General features: G+C 35.6%; 1 protein-coding gene and 1 pseudogene across 6 annotated transcripts in view; both read left to right on the top strand.

The window, feature by feature from the left end:
* Positions 1–16877, top strand: part of TMEM144 (transmembrane protein 144) — an 81468-nt gene extending 64591 nt beyond the window's left edge. Inside the window, exons 14-16 of one of the 6 annotated variants that reach the window (XR_002522279.1) lie at positions 245–345; positions 15854–15903; positions 16725–16877. The gene's annotated coding sequence lies outside the window, so the exon portion shown is untranslated. Of the gene's footprint in view, positions 1–244; positions 346–15853; positions 15960–16724 lie in introns of all 6 variants that reach the window. The other 5 variants (XR_002522276.1, XR_002522280.1, XR_004182624.1 and 2 more) reach the window with 5 other exon arrangements.
* Positions 16878–21669: 4792 nt separating this feature from the next.
* Positions 21670–22972, top strand: LOC100999566 (annotated as a pseudogene).
* Positions 22973–24088: the final 1116 nt, after the last annotated feature.

Here is a 24088-nt window from a genome sequence, read left to right as displayed (position 1 = left end):
TTGTTGCACTAGCAATGGAAATACAGAGTTACATGACTTTTTTAATAAAAATTTTCAATGTAAATGTAATATTTTTACATCTTATAGAAACTTAGAAAGTTTCAAACTCCACATGTCACTTATTTATCTCATCCCTACCCCTCTTTTTCCTCTTCTTTGGGCACGTTAGAAGGAATACAACTTTTGTTCTGGATTTCTACAGAGAAACAAACTTGGTGTTTTCTCATATTATTCCCACTCTTAGAGTCTTAGAAGGTTTCAAATTTGCAAATAGAGATGGATTGGATATGATAATGAGATTACTGATCTGAGAGCCAAAAAAATTCGATGATCCTCCTGTCCTTGGTAGGTAACATCACTTTGTGAGATATTTTAACTTCCTCATATTTGTAAAATGGTTGTTTTCAACTAAAGGATTCTAAATTTATGCAAACATAAAACGTTGTTACTATGGACACATTCTAGTGGTGTAATTTAATAGTATCCCAAGTTGCTTCAAGGTTCGCCTTATATATTTGTATCCCACTCCTGAAGTACATAATGGGATGGGACCCACCAGACATTGACTAGAGTCACCCCTTTGCAAACTGATAAGGTAGTCTGGCACTCTCTTTTTTGAAATCCTAAGTGTGGGCACTTACAACCCTTTAAATTGAAGACCCCAATACTGATAAAATAAGAAAAGTCTCATTTTAACATGTAACTCTCAAAGTAGGTCCACACTTTTTTGTGTGGGTTCCCTACTCACATATGGACTGGTAAAATCCACATACACTTACCTTAATTCAACAGTATCACCTGTGTTATAAAGGTGTTCAAGTATTTCACATGTGTAAATGCATTTGATATTCATTTTAAAATCCATATTATTTTGTAGGTAAAGGAACTGAGCCTCAAGAAATTGCAGTGCCTTATTTTTAGCCATGCTGCAAGTATGTGACAAAATCAGTCAGGATTTTCTACTCTAATCATTTAATATTCATGAAATGTCAACCATGTGTGAGGCATGGGGGATAGAGAGAGAACTACAGAGACAGTGCTCTACGCTACCCCTCAAAAGGAGCCTACATTCAGCTTATGATGTCATTTCCTTGATTAAACTTCTCCTCCTCTTGTCTATCTCCTACAATACTAGCCCATTTCTCCACTTCACACTCTTGTTATTTTAAACACGTTTTTCTCTCCTCAGTGCTACAGGCTTCTTGATCTCACAGTACATTTCTGATTTACCTTTGTAGTTTCCCTTCACTGATTTAGGTAGCCAAAATAACATTTTTGCAAAATAAGTACAATGAATATTTACTGAATAAATGAAAGTAAGCTAAATCCTAAAGGCCTCATTTGGTTCTAAAATTATCCTGTGTCTCCTATTTAGGTTTCACACTGAAAAAAGCAGTTTGAGAAACTGCTTAATTAAAAGACATTCAAATTCAAGACAATTTACACTTCCACTCTGTAATCATTTTCATAATAGCTCACATCCAATTAATACAGTGGATAAAACTTAAAAAGTATAATGGGAAACCCTTTTTTTTTTTTTTTTTTTTTTTTTGAGACGGAGTCTTGCTCTGTCACCCAGGCTGGAGTGCAGTGGCCGGATCTCAGCTCACTGCAAGCTCCGCCTCCCGGGTTCCCGCCATTCTCCTGCCTCAGCCTCCGGAGTAGCTGGGACTACAGGCGCCCGCCACCTCGCCCGGCTAGTTTTTTTTGTATTTTTTAGTAGAGACGGGGTTTCACCGTGTTCGCCAGGATGGTCTCGATCTCCTGACCTCGTGATCCGCCCGTCTCGGCCTCCCAAAGTGCTGGGATTACAGGCTTGAGCCACCGCGCCCGGCCGGTGGGAAACCCTTTTAAATACTCTTCAGTTGTCAAAAAGAACAAAAAAGTAAAACTTGTAATTCCTGTCACATCTTACTCAGTTAAAAGAATATTTTATGGTTAGAATAAAAAAAGGAGCCAAATAAAATTAGTGACATTTTTCTTTTTTTCTTCGAGACTCAAGGAGTACATTCACGAAAATAAGTTGTATTGGCTCCCATATGAAATTATCAGGGATGACATTAAAACTAAACAGCCAAGAAAAACATGTCGGTGCAGGCTTTAGTTTTTCTCTAAATAGAAAAATTAATATTCTAAGTAATTTTGAAATTTAAAATATTAAATTTATTAAAGCTGTAATTAAGTATACATTGCTCCCTTAAGGGAAAAAAAAAAAAAAAAAAAAAAAAATCAGTACCTGTAAGATGTATCTGATATTCACAAACAGTAACTACCCAAAAACACCAGGTTTGGTTGCTGGGTTAAGATTCTAAAATCTGATATTCTGATAATAATGTATGTCTCTATGTTCCTCAAATTTTTATTTTAATGTGCATGACACAATACAGCATGAAATAATTCATAGACTACTTTCTTAAAATTTAAGTAGTTTAAGAAATCCAGGAAAATATTATTTCCTATTATTTTTGCATAAATTATAGCATAAATGAATATCCACATCCTAAGTATATAGTTAGTGCCATGCAATACAACTTGCTATGTATAGTCCCTGCCATAGGTTAGGAAAGTTTATGAGAATTGGGACCTCTCCACAGAAGAGTCATTCAACTTTAATAACTAGGGGAAATGTTGGAGTGAGGTAGTTGGTTAAAATGGAATGTTCACACAAAATGAGGTATCTGGTTGTCTTACCTTTAGTTATTACTGCTTATTAATCTTTCATTTAATTCATCTGTAAATACATTTTCAAATTTGACCACCAGAGGGAAGTATAGGGTTAATTATGATAATCTGTGGTGGTCTATATTATAAAATGTAAACTTTTTTTAAGTTTGGGCTCTCTCCCTCTCCTCCCCTCCCTCCCTTCTTCTCTCTCTCCTGTATCTCTCCTCTTATATGACCATATTTTGCCATTTATAGATTTTTTAAATCTGAACTACAAAAAAGAAACCTATTTGCTATTTCCTGTGCTATCAGTCTGATTGTCAATGTGACGTCTGCTTTTCAGTCACTGAGTTTTCAACACTCTTTTACTTTATTATTATATTTGGACTTTATCATTTCCTAGAAGTTGAAGACATTACAAAACAATTCGATTTTTAGAATTATTTAAACAGAAGAGTCTGTTCTTGCCCTAGAATATTCAGGACATAGAAGAAGGCTCACAGCCAGTGCTACCAATATTAGTGAGTGTTGCTCAATAAATATTAAGCTAGAAGCCACATTATTCTCTGACCTAAAAACAAAGACATCATCACTAAATCATTAGGCTGAATGGCCTCGGGTTTCTCTAAGATGCTCTAGTAATTCTTTGGCTTCGTTAGACTTCTTAGGTCACAGAGACCTGGAACTATTTGCCCTGTTATTTTTGAAGATCTTTTGCAAGCACAAGGCAGAAATGTTTTCCCAATAGCCTACTATGTCAATCATCTGTGGTAATTGGATGTTCACTGAATACAGATTCTTACAGAATTTGCCATCACTTGTAGACTGGATTGAGGAAGATGCATTCCTATTTTTTGAGCACAGAATGATGTTTTACTACATTAAAGTTTTGACATAAAGTGGGATAGCACATGAGCCTGTTGTTTATTTCAGCTCTGAAATGCCTAATGGAAAATCACTATGAGATAAATTCCACAAAAATAGGAAAATTGGACATGTCTAACATGTTCAAATCATAAGCTGAGATATTTTGCAGAATTTTTATTTCTCTTTATTTATACACTAAAGATCATTTAGAATCCTGTCCCCTCACTTATATCATCTTACTCCCAATGCTTCTTATTGAGGATCTCAAGTCTGAAATTCAAAATCATATTATGTATGTGCTGTATTAGTAATAAAACCATCAACTTTAATATGGGAATGTGACATATTAAATACGAGGTCAGAAAATATGTAAAACTAAATCTCACAATATATTTTAATATATTTTTTGTGTATTTTATGAGGAGTAGAGAGACGGGAAAGCAACTTGGTATTGGACACTTTCATATGAGGGATTTTTTTTCAGACACCAGACTCTACATGCTGTACTATTTTATGTAAATATATACCTTTTCTATGGCTATTGCAAAAATTCTAAATATCTAATCACTGCTTAACTTCAATGCTTTATAAGATTGATTTATCCTCCCACAAAGATGATTCAAGATCATAAATAAAAGGAAGAAAATGTCATTTTCCTCAGTTTTTGTGTGGTTTTCCTGGATTCTGCAGCCCCCGCTGTTTGACTTACTATTCATTTAGGCAAACTTTTCAGAAAAGGCTATGGGAAATCCAGCAGGGCCTAAATGGCCTATTCTTATGCAATTTACTTGTCCATGATACAGAAAAGCACATCAACAAAAATGCATTCATATTGGTCGAAGTTCAAAATTACATTAAAAGAAAGTTCCTTAGAGAACAAGATGCTAGCGCTTTTTAATTTTTTATTGTTAATTTATGTTCTCCATCCAAATTCTCTCTAGAATGCACATAGATTTTTTTTTTTTTTTAATTTATTTTTTATTATTATTATACTTTTAAGTTCTAGGGCATATGTGCATAACGCAGGTTTGTCATACATGGCATGCTATTTGTGCCATGTTGTTGTGCTGCATCCATCAACTCACAGCACCCATCAACTCACATTTACATCAGGTATAACTCCTGCAATGCAATCCCTCTCCCTCCCCCTCCTGCATGATAGGCCCCGTGTGATGTTCCCCTTCCCAGTCTAAGTGATCTCTACATTGTTCAGTCTCACCATGAGAGAACATGGTGTTTGGTTTTCTGTTCTTGGTGGATAGTTTGCTAAGAATGATGGTTTCCAGCTGCATCCATGTCCCTGCTGTAAAGGACACAAACTCATCCTTTTTATGGCTGCATAGGTATTCCATGGTGTATATAAAGCTTACATTTTCTTAATCCAGTCTGTCACTGATGGACAATTTGGGTTGATTCCAAGTCTTTTGCTATTGTGAATAGTGTCATAATAAACATACGCAGTATGCACTTTTATAGTATATTGATTTATAATCCTTGGGTATATTCCCAGTAATAGGATGGCTAAAATTACATAGTACAATCTAGTTCTAGATCCTTGAGGAATCGCCATACTGTTTTCCATAATGGCTGCAACAGTCACAATCCCACCAACAGTGTAAAAGTGTCTTATTTCTCCACATCCTCTCCAACACCTGTTGTTTCCTTGACTTTTTAATGATTTCATTCTAACTGGTGTGATGGTATCTCATTAGGTTTTGATTTGCATTTCTGATGGCCAGTGATGATGAGCATTTTTCATGTGTCTGTTATTGTATGGTCTTCTTTGAGAAATGTCTGTTCATATCCTTTGCCCACTTTTTGATGGAATAGTTTGCTTTTTTTCTTTTGTAAATTTGTTTGAGTTCTTGTAGGTTCTGATATTAGCCCTTTGTCAGTATAGAGTAGATTGCAAAAAATTTTCTCCCATTCTGTAGGTTGCCTGTTCACTCTGATAGTAGTTTCTTTTGCTGTGCAGAAGCTCTTTAGCTTAATGAGATCCATTTGTCAATTTTGGCTTTTTGCTGCCATTGCTTTTGGTGTTTTAGACATTAGTCTTTGCCCATGCCTATGTCCTGAATGGTACTACCTAGCTTTCTCCTTAGGGTTTTTATATTAGGTCTAACATTTAAGTCTCTAATCCATCTTGAATTAATTTTCATATATGAGTAAGGAAAGGATCCAGTTTCAATTTTCTACTATGTATACTTAATTTTCCTATAATTCATTTATTAAATAGGGAATCCTTTTTCCCCCATTTCTTTGTTTCCTTCCTAGGTTTGTCAAAGATCAGATGGCTGTAGATGTGTGGCATTATTTCTGGAGGACTTCAGTTCTGCTTGCATTGGTCTATATCTCTGTTTCTTTTGGTACTCAGTACCATGCTGTTTTGGGTTACTGTAGCCTTTGTACTATAGTTTTGAAGTCAGGGTAGCGGATGCCTCCAGCTTTGTTCTTTGATTTATCGTCTTGGGAGATGCGGGCTTTTTGGTTCCATATGAACTTTAAAGCAGTTTTTTCCAATTCGAAGAAAGTCATTGGTAGCTTGATGGGATGGTATTGAATCTATAAATTACCTTTGGGCAGTATGGCCATTTCATGATATTGATTCTTCCTATCCATGAGTACATGGTATGTTCTTCCATTTGTTTGTGTCCTCTTTATTTCCACTGCTACTGGTTTGTAGTTCTCTTGAAGAGGTCCTTACATCCCTTTGTAAGTTGGATTCCTAGGTATTTTATTCTCTTTTGAAGCAATTGTAATGGAAGTTCATTCATGATTTGCTCTCTGTTTGTCTGTTGTTACTGGTGTATAAGAATGCTTTGATTTTTACACATTAATTTTGTATCCTGAGACTTTGCTGAAGTTGTTTAATGTTTAAGGAGATTTTGGGCTGAGACAATGGGTTTCTAATGTACAATCATGTCATCTAAGCGAAGAGGGACAATTTGACTTCTTTCTTTTCCTAACTGAATACCTTGATTTCTCTTGCCTGATTGCCCTAGCCAGAACTTCCAACACTATGTTGAATAGGAGTGGTGAGAGAGGGCATCCCTGTCTTGTGCCAGTTTTCAAAGGGAATTTTTCCAGTTTTTGCCCATTCAGTATGATATTGGCTGTGGGTTTGTCATAAATAGCTCTTATTATTTTGAGATACATTCCATCAATACCGAATTTATTGAGCGTTTTAGAAAAGCACATAGATTTTTAAAGTAGGTTTGTTTATTGTTTATCAGTGAAACAAGTTTGTTTTAAAAACAATGACAAAAACAAAAATAAAACTAAAAATTAAACACCACACTTATTCTCTTCTAGTCTCTCTCAATTTCTCTTTCTTACACACACACACACACACACACACAGACACACGCTTGGTCTTAGAGATTGTTTTCTATATTTCATTACCAAAATTAAAAATGCTTATACATCATATGAGTATTGAAACATTACCGTGTGCCCCATGAATATGTACAATATTTGTCAATTAAAAAAATAAACTAAATGCTACCATTAACATCTTTGCATATATATTTTATACACATGTATATATTTACAAGGTAACTTGTTAGAAGTAAAATTGTTGTGTCACAAAATGATACACATTTTAAATTTTGATAGGTATTGCCAAAATGCCCTGCAAAAAGTTGTAACTAAATTTTTGTTCTGCTAACAGATTCTTCACACACTTGCCAAAATGATTTTTAAAAATTATTTCCCAAAGTGATGTGATTTAAATGGCATCTGAGCACCTAAGTGTGTCTATATGTTAATTTGTGAGCAGAATCATCAATTCTTCCTATGTGTATCAGGTCCTTGTATTTCCTTTTTTTGTAACTTTTTGGGTCATCTCAAAATTTTTTTCTAGAAAGTTCTGGAATGTACACTTATAATTTGTAAGATCTCTTTGTATATTAAAAATAATTATTCCTTTACCTCTGATATGATTTTTTGCAAATATTCTCCCAGTTCATTTTTTATTTTGGTTCTATTGATGATTACCATGCATTTAGTTCTTATATGGTAAAATGTATCAAATGTTCCTTTTTAACAGGTTTTGATCACACTCTTGAGATAATTATGTTTTTAATCTCTATTATTTTGTTCAAAAACTTTTATTTTCATGTTTTATATTTAAATATTTAATCCATGTGGAGTTAATTTTAGAATAAGGAATAAAAGTTTACCTTTATTATTTTTCCAAACTCCTAGTCAGTTAACCAAGCACCATTTATTGAATAACTCTGCTTTTTTTCAGTGTTGTAAAAAATGTTTTTAATGTATTTCAAATTATAATAGGTACTTGAATCAGTTTCTGGACTGTGTAATTTCTTTTGTGCTAAAATCATACAGTTATAAATATTCTGTCTCTTTCTCTCTTTTTTTTAAGAGGCATCTTGCTCTGTCACCCCAATATAAAGTACAGTGGCATGACCATAGCTCACTGCAGCCTCGAACTCCTGGGCTCAAGTGATCCTCCTGCCTCTACCTCCCAAGTAATTGGGACTGTAGGCACACACCACCACCACACATGGCTAATTTTTATTTTAAGAGATTAGGGTCTCACTTTGTTGCCAAGGATGCTCTTCAACTTGTGACCCCAAGCAATCACCTCAGCATCCTGAGTAGCTAGGATTTCAGGTGCAAGCCACTGTATTCAGCTCCTATTGTGTCTTAATAATGTCTTAAAATTGTTTACCTGTTCCACTATCGTTATTCTTCTATTTCAGGTTATTCTAGGCTACTATTTCTTTGCTTTTCCAGATGAATTTAAAATAAGACAATTACATTTCAAACAGACAAACATAAGAGCAACTGAACATCTGTTGGTTTTTTGACAGGACATCATCTGAATTTGCAAATTTAACTTAGGGACAACTGACATCTTTCAATTACTGAGTCTTCCTATTCAAAAATACTCAACATCTTTCCACATTTTTGTTAGTTTTTTTCATTATACTATCACATAGTTTTCTATTATATTATTACCATTGTTTGAAAACGCCAGTTCTTGATTTCATTTGTCAGTGCAACTGTTTATCGAATTTTTATATTTCTGTTTTAATTGTCATGTGAAAGGGTTCATTGAACTCCTTAGCTGATGAAGAAACCAGGAAGATCCAGTTGACGGTGGCAATTCAAAGAGTTAACATATATAGAAAAAGGAAAACTGATATAAATGTATACATACCTTAGCAGCAAAATTGATCAATAATCATTGAGCAATAATCAACTACATCTCCACCAGATGCACTTTACTTGCATCTCTAAAGATAAGAATCATTTGTGTTAATATCAGTTTTCTGCAACTTACGGAGCTATAAAAGACCACTTCAGCTCAAAGACCATGAAAAGCACAGGCCCCAAAAGTGTTGCAGGAAGTCAGGGACTCCGAACGGAGGGACCGGCTGGAACCATGGAAGAACATAAATTGTGAAGATTTCATGGACATTTATCAGTTCCCAAAATTAATACTTTTATAATTTCTTATGCCTGTCTTTATTGCAATCTCTGAACATAAATTGTGACAATTTCATGGACATTTATCACTTCTCTAATAATACTCTTATAATTTCTTATGCCTGTCTTTAATCTCTTAATCCCATTATCTTCATAAGCTGAGAATGTATGTCACCTCAGGACCACTATTATACAACCTGATTGTAAAACATGGGTGTTTGAACAATATGAAATCAGTGCACCTTGAAAAAAAAAAAGAATAACAGCAATTTTCAGGGAACAAGGGAAGATAATCGTAAGGTCTGACTGCCTGCAGGGTCGGGCAGAATAGAGCCATAGTTTTCTTTTTGCAAAGAGCCTATAAACAGACATGCAAGTAAGAGAGATATCGCTAAATTCTTTTCCCAGCAAGGAATACTCTGGGGAAGGAATGCATTCCTGGGGGGAGGTCTATAAATGGCCGCTCTGGGAGTGTCTGTCTTATGTGGTTGAGATAACGATTTTAAAACACCCTGGTCTCCTGCAGTACCCTCAGGCTTACTAGGATTGGGAAATTCCAGCCTGGTAAATTTTGGTCAGACTGGTTCTCTGCTCTTGAACTCTGTTTTTCTTTTAAGATGTTTATCAAGACAATATATGCACAGTGGGACATAGACCCTCATCTGTAATTCTAATTTTGCCTTTGCCTTGTGATCTTCATTACCCTTTGAAGCATGTGATCTTTGTGACCTACTCCCTGTTGGTACACCTCCTCACCTTTTAAAATCCCTAATAAAAACTTGCTGGTTTGCAGCTCAGGGGACATCACGAACCTACCAATATGTGATGTTACCCCCGGAGGCCCAGCTGTAAAATTCCTCTCTTTGTACTCTTTCTCTGTATTTCTCAGACCAGCTGACACTTAGGGAAAATAGAAAGAACCTAAGTTGAAATATTGGGGGCTGGTTCCCCTGATACAACAGAATCAGATAAACTGCAGAGTGCACTAGAAAGGACACCCAACATCATCTCTTTTTCTTTCCATTTCAAAGTCGTATACAAATTTTCTAACAAAAATATGGGGATTTTTCTAAGGTAATATATTTAAAATAGTCAATGCAGTTCTTGGCACATCGTGGTTAATGCTAAAAAATCCTCTTCCCTGTCTTTCAGTCTAACGATGTCACAGGAAGAGAAATGTCTTTCATGCAAATGAGTTGGAGAAGTGTGTAAAATAGGCTGTAGGGTTCAGATGTGAGAATATTCACATCTGGCAGGGAAGGTCTTCCTGGTAAAAGGGATCTGGTTACCTCAATCCTATCTCTTTTGCTTGCAACACTTATCCCAGAGAACATCACGAAGTTCCAATACCCATACCAATATTTCTCTGTCATTTTACAGCATATACATGATTACCATTTTGGTGTCTCATTTGATACTTGAGACTCAGTACTGTAATTACTCCCATTTTTGGAAAGACTATTTTTTTAGAGCAGTTTTAGGTTCACAGCAAAATTGAACAGAGGCTACAGAGATTTTCCATATACTTTCATTCTCATATATGTGTATCCTCTCCCATTGTCAACATCTCTCACCAGTGTTAAATTTGTTACAATTAATTGGTGAACCTACATTACCAAATCCTAATCCCCCAAAGTCCATAGTTTACGTTAGGGTTCACTCTTCGATGTAGTACATTCTATATGTTTGGGCAAAGTTATAATGACATGTATCCACCATAATACAGAGAGTAGTTTCACTGCCCTAAGAATCCTCTGTGCTCTGTCTATTCATCCTTCCCTGCCACACACCCCGTCACCCCAAGAAACCACCCATCACTAACTTTATAGCTTTGTTTTTTCCAGAATGTCATATCATTGGAATAGAATAGTATGTAGTCTTTGCAGATTGCCTTTTTTCACTTGGTAATATGTATATAAGTTTTCTCCTTGTCTTTTTATGACTTGATAGCTCTTTTTATAAGTGCTGAATAATATTCCATTATACCACAGTTTATTTATCCACTCACTTATTAAAGGACATTTTTGGCAATTATGAATACATCTGCAATACATATCCAAGTGCAGGTTTTTGTGTGAACAGAACTTTTCAACTCATTTGGGTAAATATCACGTAGTGTGATTGCTAGATCACATGGTAAGAGTATGTTTAGTTCTGTTAGAAACTGCCAAACTGTCTTCCAAAGTGGCTGTTCCATTTGGCATTCCCACCAACAATGAATGAGAGTTCCTGTTACTCCACATCCTCATCGGTATCTGGTGTTGTCAGAGTTGTGGATTTTGGCCATTTTAATAGGTGTGTGGTGATATATCACATTGTTGTCTTTATTTGCTTTTCCCTGATAACATTTGCTGTGGAGCATCTTTTCATATGCTTACTTGCAATCTATATATCTTATTTTGTGAGGTGTTTGTTCAGGTGTTTGGCCCATATTTTAATTGTGTCATTTATTTTCTTGTTGAGTTTTTAATATTTCTTTATATATTTTGGATAGCCATTCTTTGTCAATTATGTCCACTGCAAATATTCTTCCAGTCTTTGATTTGTCCTTTCATTCTCTTGACAGTGTCTTTTGCAAAACAGAAATTTTTAATTATAATAAAGTCCAACTTGTCAATTGTTCCTTTCGTGGTTCATACTTTTGGTGTTGTTTCTAAAATGTCATCACCAAATGCCAGGCCATTTGGACTTCTATGTTATCTGCTAGGAGCTTTAGTTTTGCATTTTACATTTGCAAAATAGTCTATGATCCATTTTGAGTTAGTATTTGTGAAGGGTAAGGTCTGTATCTAGATTCAATTATTTTATGGATATCTAGTTGTTCCAGCATGATTTGTTGAAAAGATCATCTTTTCACCATGGTATTGATTTTGTGTCTTTGTCAAAAATCATTGGACTACATTTAAGTGGGTCTATTTGGGGACTCTCTATTCTGTTCCATTGATCTATTTGCTTATTATTTTGCCAGTACCACACTGTCTTGATTACTATAGCTTTCTAGTAAGTCTTGATATCAGGTAGTGTCAGTCCTCCAACTTTGTTCTTTCCTTCTTTATTGCATTGACTATTCTGGGTCTTTTGCTTCTCCGTATAAACTTTAGAAGCCATTTGTCACCATCCACAAACTAAATTGCTGGGATTTGGGCTGGGACTGCATTGAATCTATAGATCAAGTTAAGAACTGACGCCGTAATATTATTGACCTTTCTACTGATGAACATGGAATATCTCTTCATTTATTTATTTGATTTTTATTTCTTCAGAGTTTTGTAGTTTTCCTCATATAGATTTTATACATATTTTGTTAGATTTATACCTAAGTATTTCACTTTCTGTGGCGTGGGGGAAGGCATTAATGTAAATTTTACTGTTTTTATAATTTCAAATTCCACTTGTTTATTGCTGGCATATAGGAAAGTGGTTGACTTTTGAATATTGATTTTTATATCCTGCAACCTTGCTATTATCACTTATTAATTCCAGGAGTTTGTTTTTGTTGATTCTTTTGGATTCTCTGCATAAGTGATCATATCATTTGCAAACAAAAACAGTTTTATTTCTTTCTTTCTAATCAGCATATTGTTTATTTCCTTGTCTTGTGTTATTTCATTAGCTAGACCTTCCTATAAGTCTAGCTTTGTTGAAGAGCAGTGCAGAAAAAGCATACTTTGTTCCTGATCTCAGCAGAAAAATTTGTTTCTCATGATTATTACGTGAGCTGTAGGGTTTCTGTGAATATTCTTTATCAAGTTTATGAAGCTCCCCTTGATTCCTAGCTTACTGAGAGTTTTTATCATGAATGGGTTTTGGATTTTGTCAAATGCTTTCATCTATTGATATGATTTTGTAATTTTTCTGTTTTAGCCTGTCAATCTGATAGATTACATTAATTGATTTTCATGGGTGAACCAGCCTTGCATATCTGGGATAAATCCCACTTCGTTATGGTATGTAATTCTTTTTGTACATTGTTGGATTCAATTTGTTAACATTGTGTTGAGGATTATTGCATCTATGTTCATGAGAGATACTGACCTGTGATTTTCTGTTCTTGTCATTTCTTCTCTGATTTTGGTATTAGGGTAATGCTGGCCCTATAGAATAAGTTAAGAACTATTCCTCCTGCTTCTATATGCTAAAAGAGATTGTAGAGAATTGGTATAATTTCTACCTTAAATGTTTGGTAAAATTCACCAGTATATTCTCTTGGGCCTGGTGCTTTCTGTTTTGGAAAGTTATTATTTATTAATTCAATTTCTTTAAAATATATACAGACCTATTCAGGCCTATTAAATACATATATAACATATTCAAATATATCAAAGGGATATTCAAATATTCATATCTATTTCTTCTCATGTGAGTTGTGGCAGATTATATATTTCAAGGAATTAGCTATTTCATCTAGGTTATCAAATTTGTGGTCATAAGAGTTGTTCATATTATATTCCTTGGTATCATTGTAATGTCCATAGGCTCTGTAGTTATGACCTCTCTTTTATTTTGAATATTGTGTCCTCTTTTTCATAATTAACATGGCTAGCCACCTATCAAAATTATTGATCTTTTCAAAGAACCAACTTTTTATTGATTTTCTCTATTGGTCTTGGGACTTCTTTTTTTTATTTTTGATCTACCTGGGTTAAGTCCTTAATTCAATATTTTATTCCATATTTTAGTAAATGTGAGTACTTAGGTCTATTAATTTTTCTACAAATATAGTTTCAGACATGTTATTAGTTTTGGTGTCTAGAGTTTATTTTTATTTTCTATATATATATATATTCGTTTTCTAGATATATATTCTAGATAATATCTGCATTATTACTTTTAATATCCTGCTTTACACAAGAATAATTAAGATAGCATTTAAAAATTCCTGGTGGCTGGAGATTTTAAATTTTTATTTTTATAATTTCTATTTTTCGTATAATTAATATATTTTTATTTATTTAAATTTATTGAAGCAGCTTTTGTGCACTAAGATAAGTTTCTACAAATGTTTAATGGAAGCTTAGAAGTAAAGTTATCTTAAGTGCTCTTAGGTTATTAAACTTAGCACACACCCTTTAACTTTGTTCATTGTCTTTTTCACATGCTTTAAACCAAACTTTTTTCAATTTAATCTGTCAGTTAATATTTCCTGAATTTTTAAATTTACTTTTGTATTCCCTATAGGTTTGCTTCTTGAATTTTTATATTATATTACTTAGTCTAGAAAGATTCATTCCAATTAGATCTTCAATAGAGAGGGCAAAATTTATCGTTATAAAGTTCCACTCTTTGTTTCTATTTATTTAATAAATGAATTTTTCTTATTTATACTTATCCTTATCAACAATATGTTTGATTTCAATTCCTCCATCTTATTTTATCTTTTAATTTTTAACCATTTCCTTTTCTCCTTCTTTTTAAATTTGACCTGTGTTTTCTAGCCATCTGTCTCACGTATTTTTTTTAAAAAAAACGGAAAGTGTATGAGCTTATCTTAATGTTTATAATGTAGTATTTCTAAAAGTGTGAATGATGGATGAATAGAGTCACTTTTAGCTCATGTTACACAAATAGATCTTGGACCCACTACTAAATCAGTATCTCAGAGGTAGAGAAGACATAGAGTTGCTCTTTAACAAGGTTGCCAGAGGATCTTTTGAACCCCATCAAGTTTTATTTTGTAAAATTTTAAACCTATTAAAATTTTGTGCACAAACCCAGGTTTGAAAAGTTGAAAAAGCAGTAAATAAACATTGTATCAACTGGTAGCATTTTGCTTCCTTTATTCGTCTCCCTCTCCCTCCTATCTCTCTCTCCCTTCTTTCCTCCCTTCTGCCCTTTCTCACTCCTCCCCACTCTCCCTGAGATAACCTGAAAGTAAATCTACCCATCATGACACATTACCTTTACCTATTTCAGCATTTATTGCTTAAGATAAGGATACGCTCCCCTTCACAATCACAATGTCATTATTACATACAAGAAACTTAATATTGATTCAAAACTATTATCTAATATACTCTCTATAGTTGGTTGCTACATTAATGGCCTTGATGAATATCTCGTCCCACTATCCAACCCACTATCAACAAAGGAACATGCTTCAAGTAGAGACTAGATAAACCTATGCATATTGAAGCCTATGCTCTTACCAGAGGACATCTGGGCCAGTCTCCTTGAGATCATAAGAATGCTCTTACCAGAGGACACCTGGGCCAGTCTCCTTGCGATTATAAGAATGCTCTTACCAGAGGACACCTGGGCCAGTCTCCTTGAGATTATAAGAGCACACAAACAGGGAAACCCAGCCATTCAGCCATCCCTCCAGCTGCATGGTTAAGTGCAGGTGAAACCAGAAGAGAAACCCATCAGCACCTGTTGCAATTTATTGTTTCCAGAGAAGCAATAAATTATTTATTTTAAGCCACTGAATTTGAGTGTATCAAACAGCAACGGATACCTAATTGGTAGTCTATTTAAATTAACTTAGTTGTTAACATAATGTCCTTTCTAGCTGTTTATCTTTTTGATCCAGGATCAATTCAAGACTTAATACATTGAATTTTGTTATCACAGTTTTTTAGTTGTTCCTTCAATACCTGTCTTTTTAAATTTTTTGTCTCTAATGATACTGGAATTTTAAAAGTAGAATTCAGACCTGTTGTCTTATAAAATATCCTATAATTTTGATTTATATATTATAGCAGCTTTTGTGCACTAATATAAATTTCTACAAATGTTTAATGGAAGCTTAGAAATAAGATTATCTTAAGTTTTCTTAGATTATTAAACTTAGCACATACCCATTAAATTAACTTTGTTCATTGCCTTTTTCACATCCTTTAAACCAAACTTTTTTCAATTTTATCTGTAGGTTAATATTTCCTGAATTGTTGTATACTTCACATTGTATCACATCAAGAGGTATATGTCGCATTGATACCATTACTGGTGATACTGAGTTTGATAATTTGATTAAGGTGATTTCTACCAGATTCATTCATTATTAAAAAATACTTTGAGAGCATACTAATATCCTATTCCCCAACCAGCTTTCACCCAGTGGCTTTAGCATCCACTGATGATTCTTGTCTGATAAATTATTTTTTCAGTAGTTGCAAAAATGTGATCTTGTACATCTATCACTAATTGTATATTTATTATCCAGCATTTTTCTGTAAAAATAAGTTTTTCCTTCTGTCTGCCCTCTCCTTTCCCAGAGACTTGTGGAAACCATTTGACAATGATGTTCAATGTGTTAAAATCCATTGTAATTCATTTTAAAATATATTTTAATTTCTCAGATTTGAACAGTAGAAGCCCCTTAATGCCTCCATTAGTCTTTATGCACTTCCTGGCTTTCTTTTACATTTACTCATTTTGTACATTCTCTCACCCCAACATTTAATCAATTCTTTCTTCAAAGGACTAGTTCCTTTTACTGGGAAATGATATTTAAAACTAAGATTGCCTAACTCTCTGGTTTACAAAATTATTCCATTTATGTGTATTCTTAGCCTTTACTCACTATGGTTCTTTTCTGTTGTTTTATAGCATCTAGAGTTCACAAGAAACTGAATTTTATGTTTGAGTATAGAGTGAGCTCAAAAACATTGTAGGGGAAGCACTGGGGCTAGTAATTTACAGTTTTAATTCTAGGAATCTCAGAATCCTTTTCAATTAAATCTGCTGTGTTCCTGTCCTAGTGGGTTGTCTCTTTTCATCTTTTGTTGTTTCTTTTTCAGAGAGAGAAGATATCTTCAGCAAAAGATGGACATGGCTCAGAGAGAAAGCTCATGGTCCTCATTCGATAATTATTTCCTGTTCTGACTTTGCTCAGCAGTCCGCTTCTCTGGATTAAGAATTTGATCAAATAAAACAAAGATGACACATCTGCACCATTTTTGTCCTTCTGTGGCAAAGAGCAGAGATGTTTCCAACTTCCTCTGTGGCTAGCCCCACCCCATTTCTCACTCTTCCTAGTAAAGGATTGTTAGTGAAAACTGTGTGGCCAATAATATAAGACCCCTCTTTAAAAAAGAAAAATATAAAATCAGAAATATGAGTCTTTTATTCAAAGAACTGACTAAAAGTTATTTTTAAAAACGACTAAGAGGAATAGCTTTGGGATTTGGTGTTGGACACTGTATGGAGCTTGTCCCTCGTATCATCCTCTGATGCAGCTCCCCTAGTCATATGCCATAACAGGGCTTCATTCCTGTCCTACTAAATCCATAAGCAAGAGGAAAAAACAACACAATCAAGGGACAAACTACATGGTGTGAGGCCAGCTCAGGATACATACAGGGTATACTCAATATATCTTTGTTATTTCCTAATTTCTGTGACCATATCAACCTGGCACATTCACTGTAATAGTAATGAACATTTTGAGTGCTTACAAATGTGTCAGGGTGTGTCTCAAATGCTTTTCTCTTATTAATACAATCTTCACAATAAATCTTCTCCATTTTACAGATTAAAAATTGAGGCACAAAAAGGTAAGTTGCCTGGGCACATACAGCTAATAAAGCCCAGAGCCAGCTAGCCTGGCTCCAAAGTCTATGCTTTTACCCTTATATTGCTCTTGGCATATAGGCGTTATGGATACACAATATCTATCATACTTAATAAAATCAAATACGCTATTGCCCAAAATGCCTTTAATAAAGGGCAAACCAACTCTGTCTCTTCAAAAAATTTTTAAATTAGCCGGGCATGATGGCACGCACCTGTAGTCTAAGATACTCAGGAGGCTGAGACAGGAGGATCGCATGAGTCCAGGAGGTCAAGGCTACAGTGAGCCATGATGGTGCCACTGCACAGAGCCAGGCCCTGTCTCTGAAAAGAAAAAAAGGGAAAGAAAGTCAACCCACACACGAATAGAACTAGCGATCAGATCATTCGCTATAGCACTTTTCTTCACAGAACATAAGCCTAAAAGACTGACAGCTTTTTACAAAGAACAGCCTTTAACTTCTACTGGGTGAGGCAAATAGCAGCAGTGCTTTGTGGTATCTGTCCTGCTCAAGTAGTTTTTCTCTGCAGGATTTATGAAAGTTGTGTTTGATAAATATTTCAAAGCTTTGCTCTCAGGGGATTGTTTTATTAAAGCTATGTCACTTTCTCATGTGAAATGTGTGTTTAGTGAGTAGAGTATACTGACTGACCCTTTTGCTCTATAGTTTTCCAAAGCACAAAACTAATCTGCACAAACTTGACTCAGTATGAAGCAAACCACAAGGAAAATCAAAGTTCTCGAATGGGGATCAAACTTCTTCGGAGTAGAAAAAATATTTGAAAAGAGAACTATGTTTCTGTAATATGTAATTCCAAAAGCAGTACTGCTAACATTTTGAACACTTAAAAGATTTACAAAAAGAAAAAGAAAAATTAAGTGTCAGGGGAAATTAATTAATAGCACTTATTTGCAGATATCTTGTTTCACTGTAAGTACATCTTCCTTTAGCAATAGGGTTGCCTACGCTGTATGTTCTGCGTTCATCTGTATTAGGCAAAAACCTTGAACTACTCCATGTTGTGGTGATATTTCAAACTCCTGAGGAACCAACTAGCGAGAAAGCAAAACAAAACAAAAAACAAATCAGTGGCTGGCATAGAGGCAAGAAACTCTATGAGCAGAAGATAACTATCTTATCAACAGCAGAGTAAGCCTCCAAAAAGAAGCAAGATCTTTGAAAATGGCTGGGAGAGCTCCCAACTGAGTAGGCTTCAGCCTCCCACTGTCAATATTCAAGGTGCAAATGCCTCAGGCTAGGGGTGGATTACACTAGGCAAGGATATAGAGAACAGAATAATTAGGATGAAATCTGCCCAGTAGGAATCGACCAAACTAGTGATATGTGGCAAACAATGACTTTAGCGGAAACTAAGAAATGAGAATCAGCAGAGGAGCAGCCACTCACACCTACAGAAGTATGAAATTTTTCTTCATGCAAAGCCATTGGAGGATACTCTCTATGATGTATCATAAAATATTTTTTAATTTTAAGTCATGGTACTTTTTTGTGTTTTGAAATACACATAACTCATTTTTTTATTTGATAAAACTTTCTGTTATTAGTACTGGGAATTTGGAAAGATAATATCAACCAAGTACACTATCCTGGAAGGAACATTCTGTCAAAGTAGCAATGGGACATGTTTGGAAAACACTGATTTAAAATTATCTAGGTTATTTTATTTAGACCCCATTTTGATTAAAAGAGCACAGTCTTGGTAAAATCACTTAGCAACTCTGGATCTTGAGTCCCTCTCATTAGAATTATGAAACCATACAAGAAAATCCAACTCAAGGATTCTATAACATTTTTCTTCCCGTGAATTTACTGATGAAATAAAGGGGTGTGATGGTAGGTTGGAAGAATGAGAGAACCATTTTGTTTTCAATCCTGAGAATAAGGTTGGTGGCACCAGTAACCCAAAAATGACTTACTCATTTAAAACTTCACTCATGTTGCTCCAGATCACGTTTAATGGATCCCTGAATGTCACAAAAAGGCCAGAGCAGGTTGAATTTGAATCTACTTTTCCTTCAAAGTCAGTAAGAACTGTAATACAGAGTTCTCAAACAGGAATGGATTAATAGAATAATAAATTCACCAGGTAAATGACAAAGTGAAGCACAACTTCCTAAAACAAATATTTTTTTAGGACTGAGAATTATTCCAGTATTTATAATCACCAAACTTGCCCTGAAGAACAGCAATTGTGTCTATCCTATCACCTGAGATGACCCTAATCAAGGGGCATTTTTAGAAGAGTAAAATCTAAAGTCACAAAGCTTACTGCATGAGAAATTGAAAGAGAAGTGAAGAGAAAAAGGTATAGCAAAAACAGACCTGAGTTTCAACCTTCAGATTTTTGCTATTAGTAATATCCTGCAATGTTAATACAGTGGTTGGTTGGTTGTATTTTTTTACAGAAAGCATTCATCTACCTTATGTTATTTAATCCTCACAACAGTCCTGTAAGTTATGTTCAGCAAGAACTAACTTGTAAAGGAGGAAACTGGCTTTCAGAAATGAAAATGGCTTGTGTAAATGATGGGGAAAGCCACAGTATAAAGACAGTATGCCCCTTTGTATCACAGAGGGGTTCCAACTGCCACAGAGGTTTTAGGCTGACTTCTCGTCTAGAGCAATGGTTCCCAACCTTTTTGGCACCAAGGATTACTTTTGTGGAAGACGATTTTTCTACAGTCTGGGGATGTGGCAGGGGGGATGGTTTGGGGATGATTCAAGTGCATTACATTTGATGTGTACTTTGTTTCTTTGTTTCTATTATTATTACTATTATTATTATCGTTTCTATTATTATTATATATGTAATATATAATGAAATAATTATACAACTCACCATAATATAGAATCAATGGGACCCCTGAGCTTATTTACCTGGGGGTAATGGGAGACAGTGAAAGATCATCAAGCATTAGATTTTCATAAGGAACACACAACCTAGATCCCTCACATGCGCAGTTCACAGTAGGGTTTGCCCTCCTATGAGACTCTAATGCCACCCCTGATCTGACAGGAGGTGGAGCTCAAGCGGTAATGTGAGCAATGGGGAGTGGCTATAAATACAGATGAAGCTTCACTGGATCACCTGCCACTCACCTCCTGCTGTGCAGCCTGGTTCCTAACAGCCATGGACTGGTACTGGTCCGTGGACCTGGGGTTGGGGTGTAAATGTGTGGCTCTGAACTTTTTTTCAGCAGATAAAAACACAGACCCAATAGTTGCAAGTGCAGTGTAAAAGGCCTAGAATCCTGTCTGTTGGACCTTCCTTCCAATCCCAAACATGTTCTTCCCACCTGGGCAACGCTTGAAGCTATTCATTTGATTACATATAAATGTAAAATTCTGGATTATAAACTCTGAAATGCTTATTTTATCTCCCTTCCCAACCCCGAGGCATTTCTTTTGATTCCAATGGGCAAGAAATTAGACACCTTCCCTTTCTCTTCCCAAAAGGCATTTGTTCACATTAGGGAGATAGGGTTTCTCTTTGTCTTTCTGGAGAGGAGGGGGAGCTGTCCTGCTCCCATGTAGCCTTCAGGGTTTCAGTTTTTGAGGTTCCCTTCCCATGGTGACAAAAAAACCCCTTTGCCCATACAGGCCTGTCCCTCTACGGCAATGTGATGAGAAAGGGAAAGAACTGCAAAGCAGAACTGATTGCTTTAAGTAGTAATAATCTGCCTTTGCCTAGAAATGAATACTAACAACACAGATATTAAAAATGTGTTACAGATATCCTAGATAATGATGCAGATGCAGATATAGATATAAACAAGAGTAATGTATATTGTGATAATACCCTTTAGTCATAGTGTGTGAACATGTGAAATGTTTGGTTATTAAACTTTCCATCATGAGTATTTGAAAGTAGAATAGTGCATAGAAAATAGCTCTACAACCGTGATGGTTCTTCAAAGGACTTGATCCACATATATGAGTTTTTGCACTGGAAGCCAAAGCTACTTGGTTGGGTCTATAGAGAGACGCACTTACCACCCAAGATAGCCTTGACAATGGGCTTGGGCAGCTCCTCGGCGGGCGGTGGTGGTGGCCCTAGTGGTTCCTCCTGGCCCTGTCAATGTGGACGCCAGGCCCGGGGAGGATGGCACCCTAGAACCCGGCCTTACTGGGGTAGGCGTGGGAGGGGACGGGGTGGGGACCGGCCATGTCGGAGGTGACTTGGAGTCTGCTGCAGCACTGGGGCGCCAGTTTTAGGAGAGGCGCGGACTTCGACTCTTGGGGCTAACTGGTGGAGGCGATAGATGGGATCAGATATTCACAAGACATCTACAAAAAGAGGCCGAAGCTCAACACAATAATTCTGAATTTACAGAAGAACAAAAGAAAACCATAGGCAAAATTGCAACATGCTTGGAATTGTGAAGTGCAGCTTTACAGTCCACACAGTCTCAAGAAGAATTTAAACCGGAGGACCCGAAGAAGCTAGAACCAATCCTAAAGAATATTTTTACATATAATAAAGAATTCCCATTTGATGTTCAGCCTGTCCCATTAAGAAGAATTTTGGCACCTGGTGAAGAAGAGAATTTGGAATTTGAAGAAGATGAAGAAGAGGGTGGTGCTGGAGCAGGGTCTCCTGATTCTTTTCCTGCTAGAGTTCCCAGTACTTTATTACCAAGGTTGCCATTGGAACCAGGAATGACATTACTCACTATCAGAATTGAGAAAATTGGTTTGAAAGATGCTGGGCAGTGCATCGATCCCTATATTACAGTTAGTATAAAGGATCTGAATGGCATAGACTTAACTCCTGTGCAAGATACTCCTGTGGCTTCAAGAAAAGAAGACACATACATTCATTTTAATGTGGACATTGAGCTCCAGAAACATGTTGAAAAATTAATCAAAGGTGCAGCTCTCTTCTTTGAACTCAAACACTACAAGCCTAAAAAAAGGTTCACCAGCACCAAGTGTTTTGCTTTCATGGAGATGGATGAAATTAAACCTGGGTCAATGGTAATAGAACTATACAAGAAACCCACTGACTTTAAAAGAAACAAATTGCAATTATTGACCAAGAAACTACTTTATCTTCATCTACATCAAACTTTGCACAAGGAATGATCCTGACATGATGAACCTGGAACTTCTGTGAATTTTACCACTCAGTAGAAACCATCATAGCTCTGTGTAGCATATTCACCCTTTAACAGGCAGGAAGCAAGCCATACACAGACCACTAGGCCGGAGGCAGTCCAGTGCAAAGCTGTACCACAGAATTCAAAGTCCAGCACATCACTGATGTATAGGACTCCTTTGGATACGGGTTTATTGTAGATTTTGAACATGTTTTTACTTTTCTATTAATTGTGCAATTAATAGTCTATTTTCTAATTTACCACTACTCCTACCCTGCTTCCTGGAGCAATACTGTTGTGGGTAGGACGTGCTCATCTTCAAACTTAATACAGCAATAAGCATGTGCTAGAGTTTACACATCTGTTCACTTTTGCTCCAATATGCTCTTTTGACTTAACTTCAAGCTTTGGGTTGATGTGGTTAAGGCTGTGTCAAACTGCTTTGAGAGGAATTGGACCAGTTCTGCTGCCTAAGAAGGTCTGTTTGGATGTTTATAGGCAACTCCTCCGAAGTGGCCTAAATTCACCCTGATGTGATAGTTTTCCTGCTTAGAAAGTGGGCTTGGCCAGATCAGTATCCCATACGGGAGTGTTCCCTAGGTTGTAGCTCTGATTGTTTCCAGATGACCAGATTGTTTTTCTGAAAATCAGCATATTTTAGTCATGTTGATTAGCTGTTCTTCTACATCACATTGTTACTCTTTCTGACGATGATTCTAGGGTTAACATTGGAACCATCTCAAAATAATTACAAAGTTTTAGATGGGTTTACAATGTCTAAACAATGTAATCTAAAAATAACTGAGTCAGATGCTAACGAGATACTGCAGGCATAACTGCTGTTTTTCTGACAACTGATTGTAAAACCTTAAAACCTGCATACCTCTTCTTATAGTGAGGAGTATGCAAAATCCGGAAAGATACTCTATTTTTTTTTATAGGTAGATAGGATCACCATTTATTTCCTATTTAGATATACTGACCTTCATCCATATGAAAATACGCAGGTCATTAGCTTACTATAATTTGACTATTTACTTTTGACTTAATGGGGCATAAATAAAACTTTCATAGTACACGTGAGGTGGATATCTGATACACAGAACATTTGTGGTGGGCTTTCTGTGGGTTAGATGTAAAGCCCACATATTTTAATATTCACTACTTTAAATGAGCAATGCATGAGGGGAATGCAGTGTCAGTACCTGGCCTATTTTTAAACTAGTGTAATCACTCTAGTCATACCATTCAGTGTGTTTGCTTTTTAAAATAAGTAACCACAATTAAGTAGTTTTAGCCCTTGCACTTCAAGAGATCTAGTCTTTACTTTCAGTTGTCTGTTAGGTCCATTCTGTTTACTAGACAGATGTTAATAAAAACTATGCGAGCCTGAACGAATTCTCGGCCAAATTTAGTCTTGTCTCTCATCTTGATTGCATTAATTCCAAATTCTAAAATGATTCAATCCAC

Source organism: Papio anubis, chromosome 3 (assembly GCF_008728515.1).
Source record: "Papio anubis isolate 15944 chromosome 3, Panubis1.0, whole genome shotgun sequence".
In the NCBI taxonomy this organism is placed as follows: Eukaryota; Metazoa; Chordata; class Mammalia; order Primates; family Cercopithecidae; genus Papio; species Papio anubis.
The sequence above is the reverse complement of the archived record's forward strand: the minus strand, read 5'-3'. Positions and strand labels throughout refer to the sequence as shown.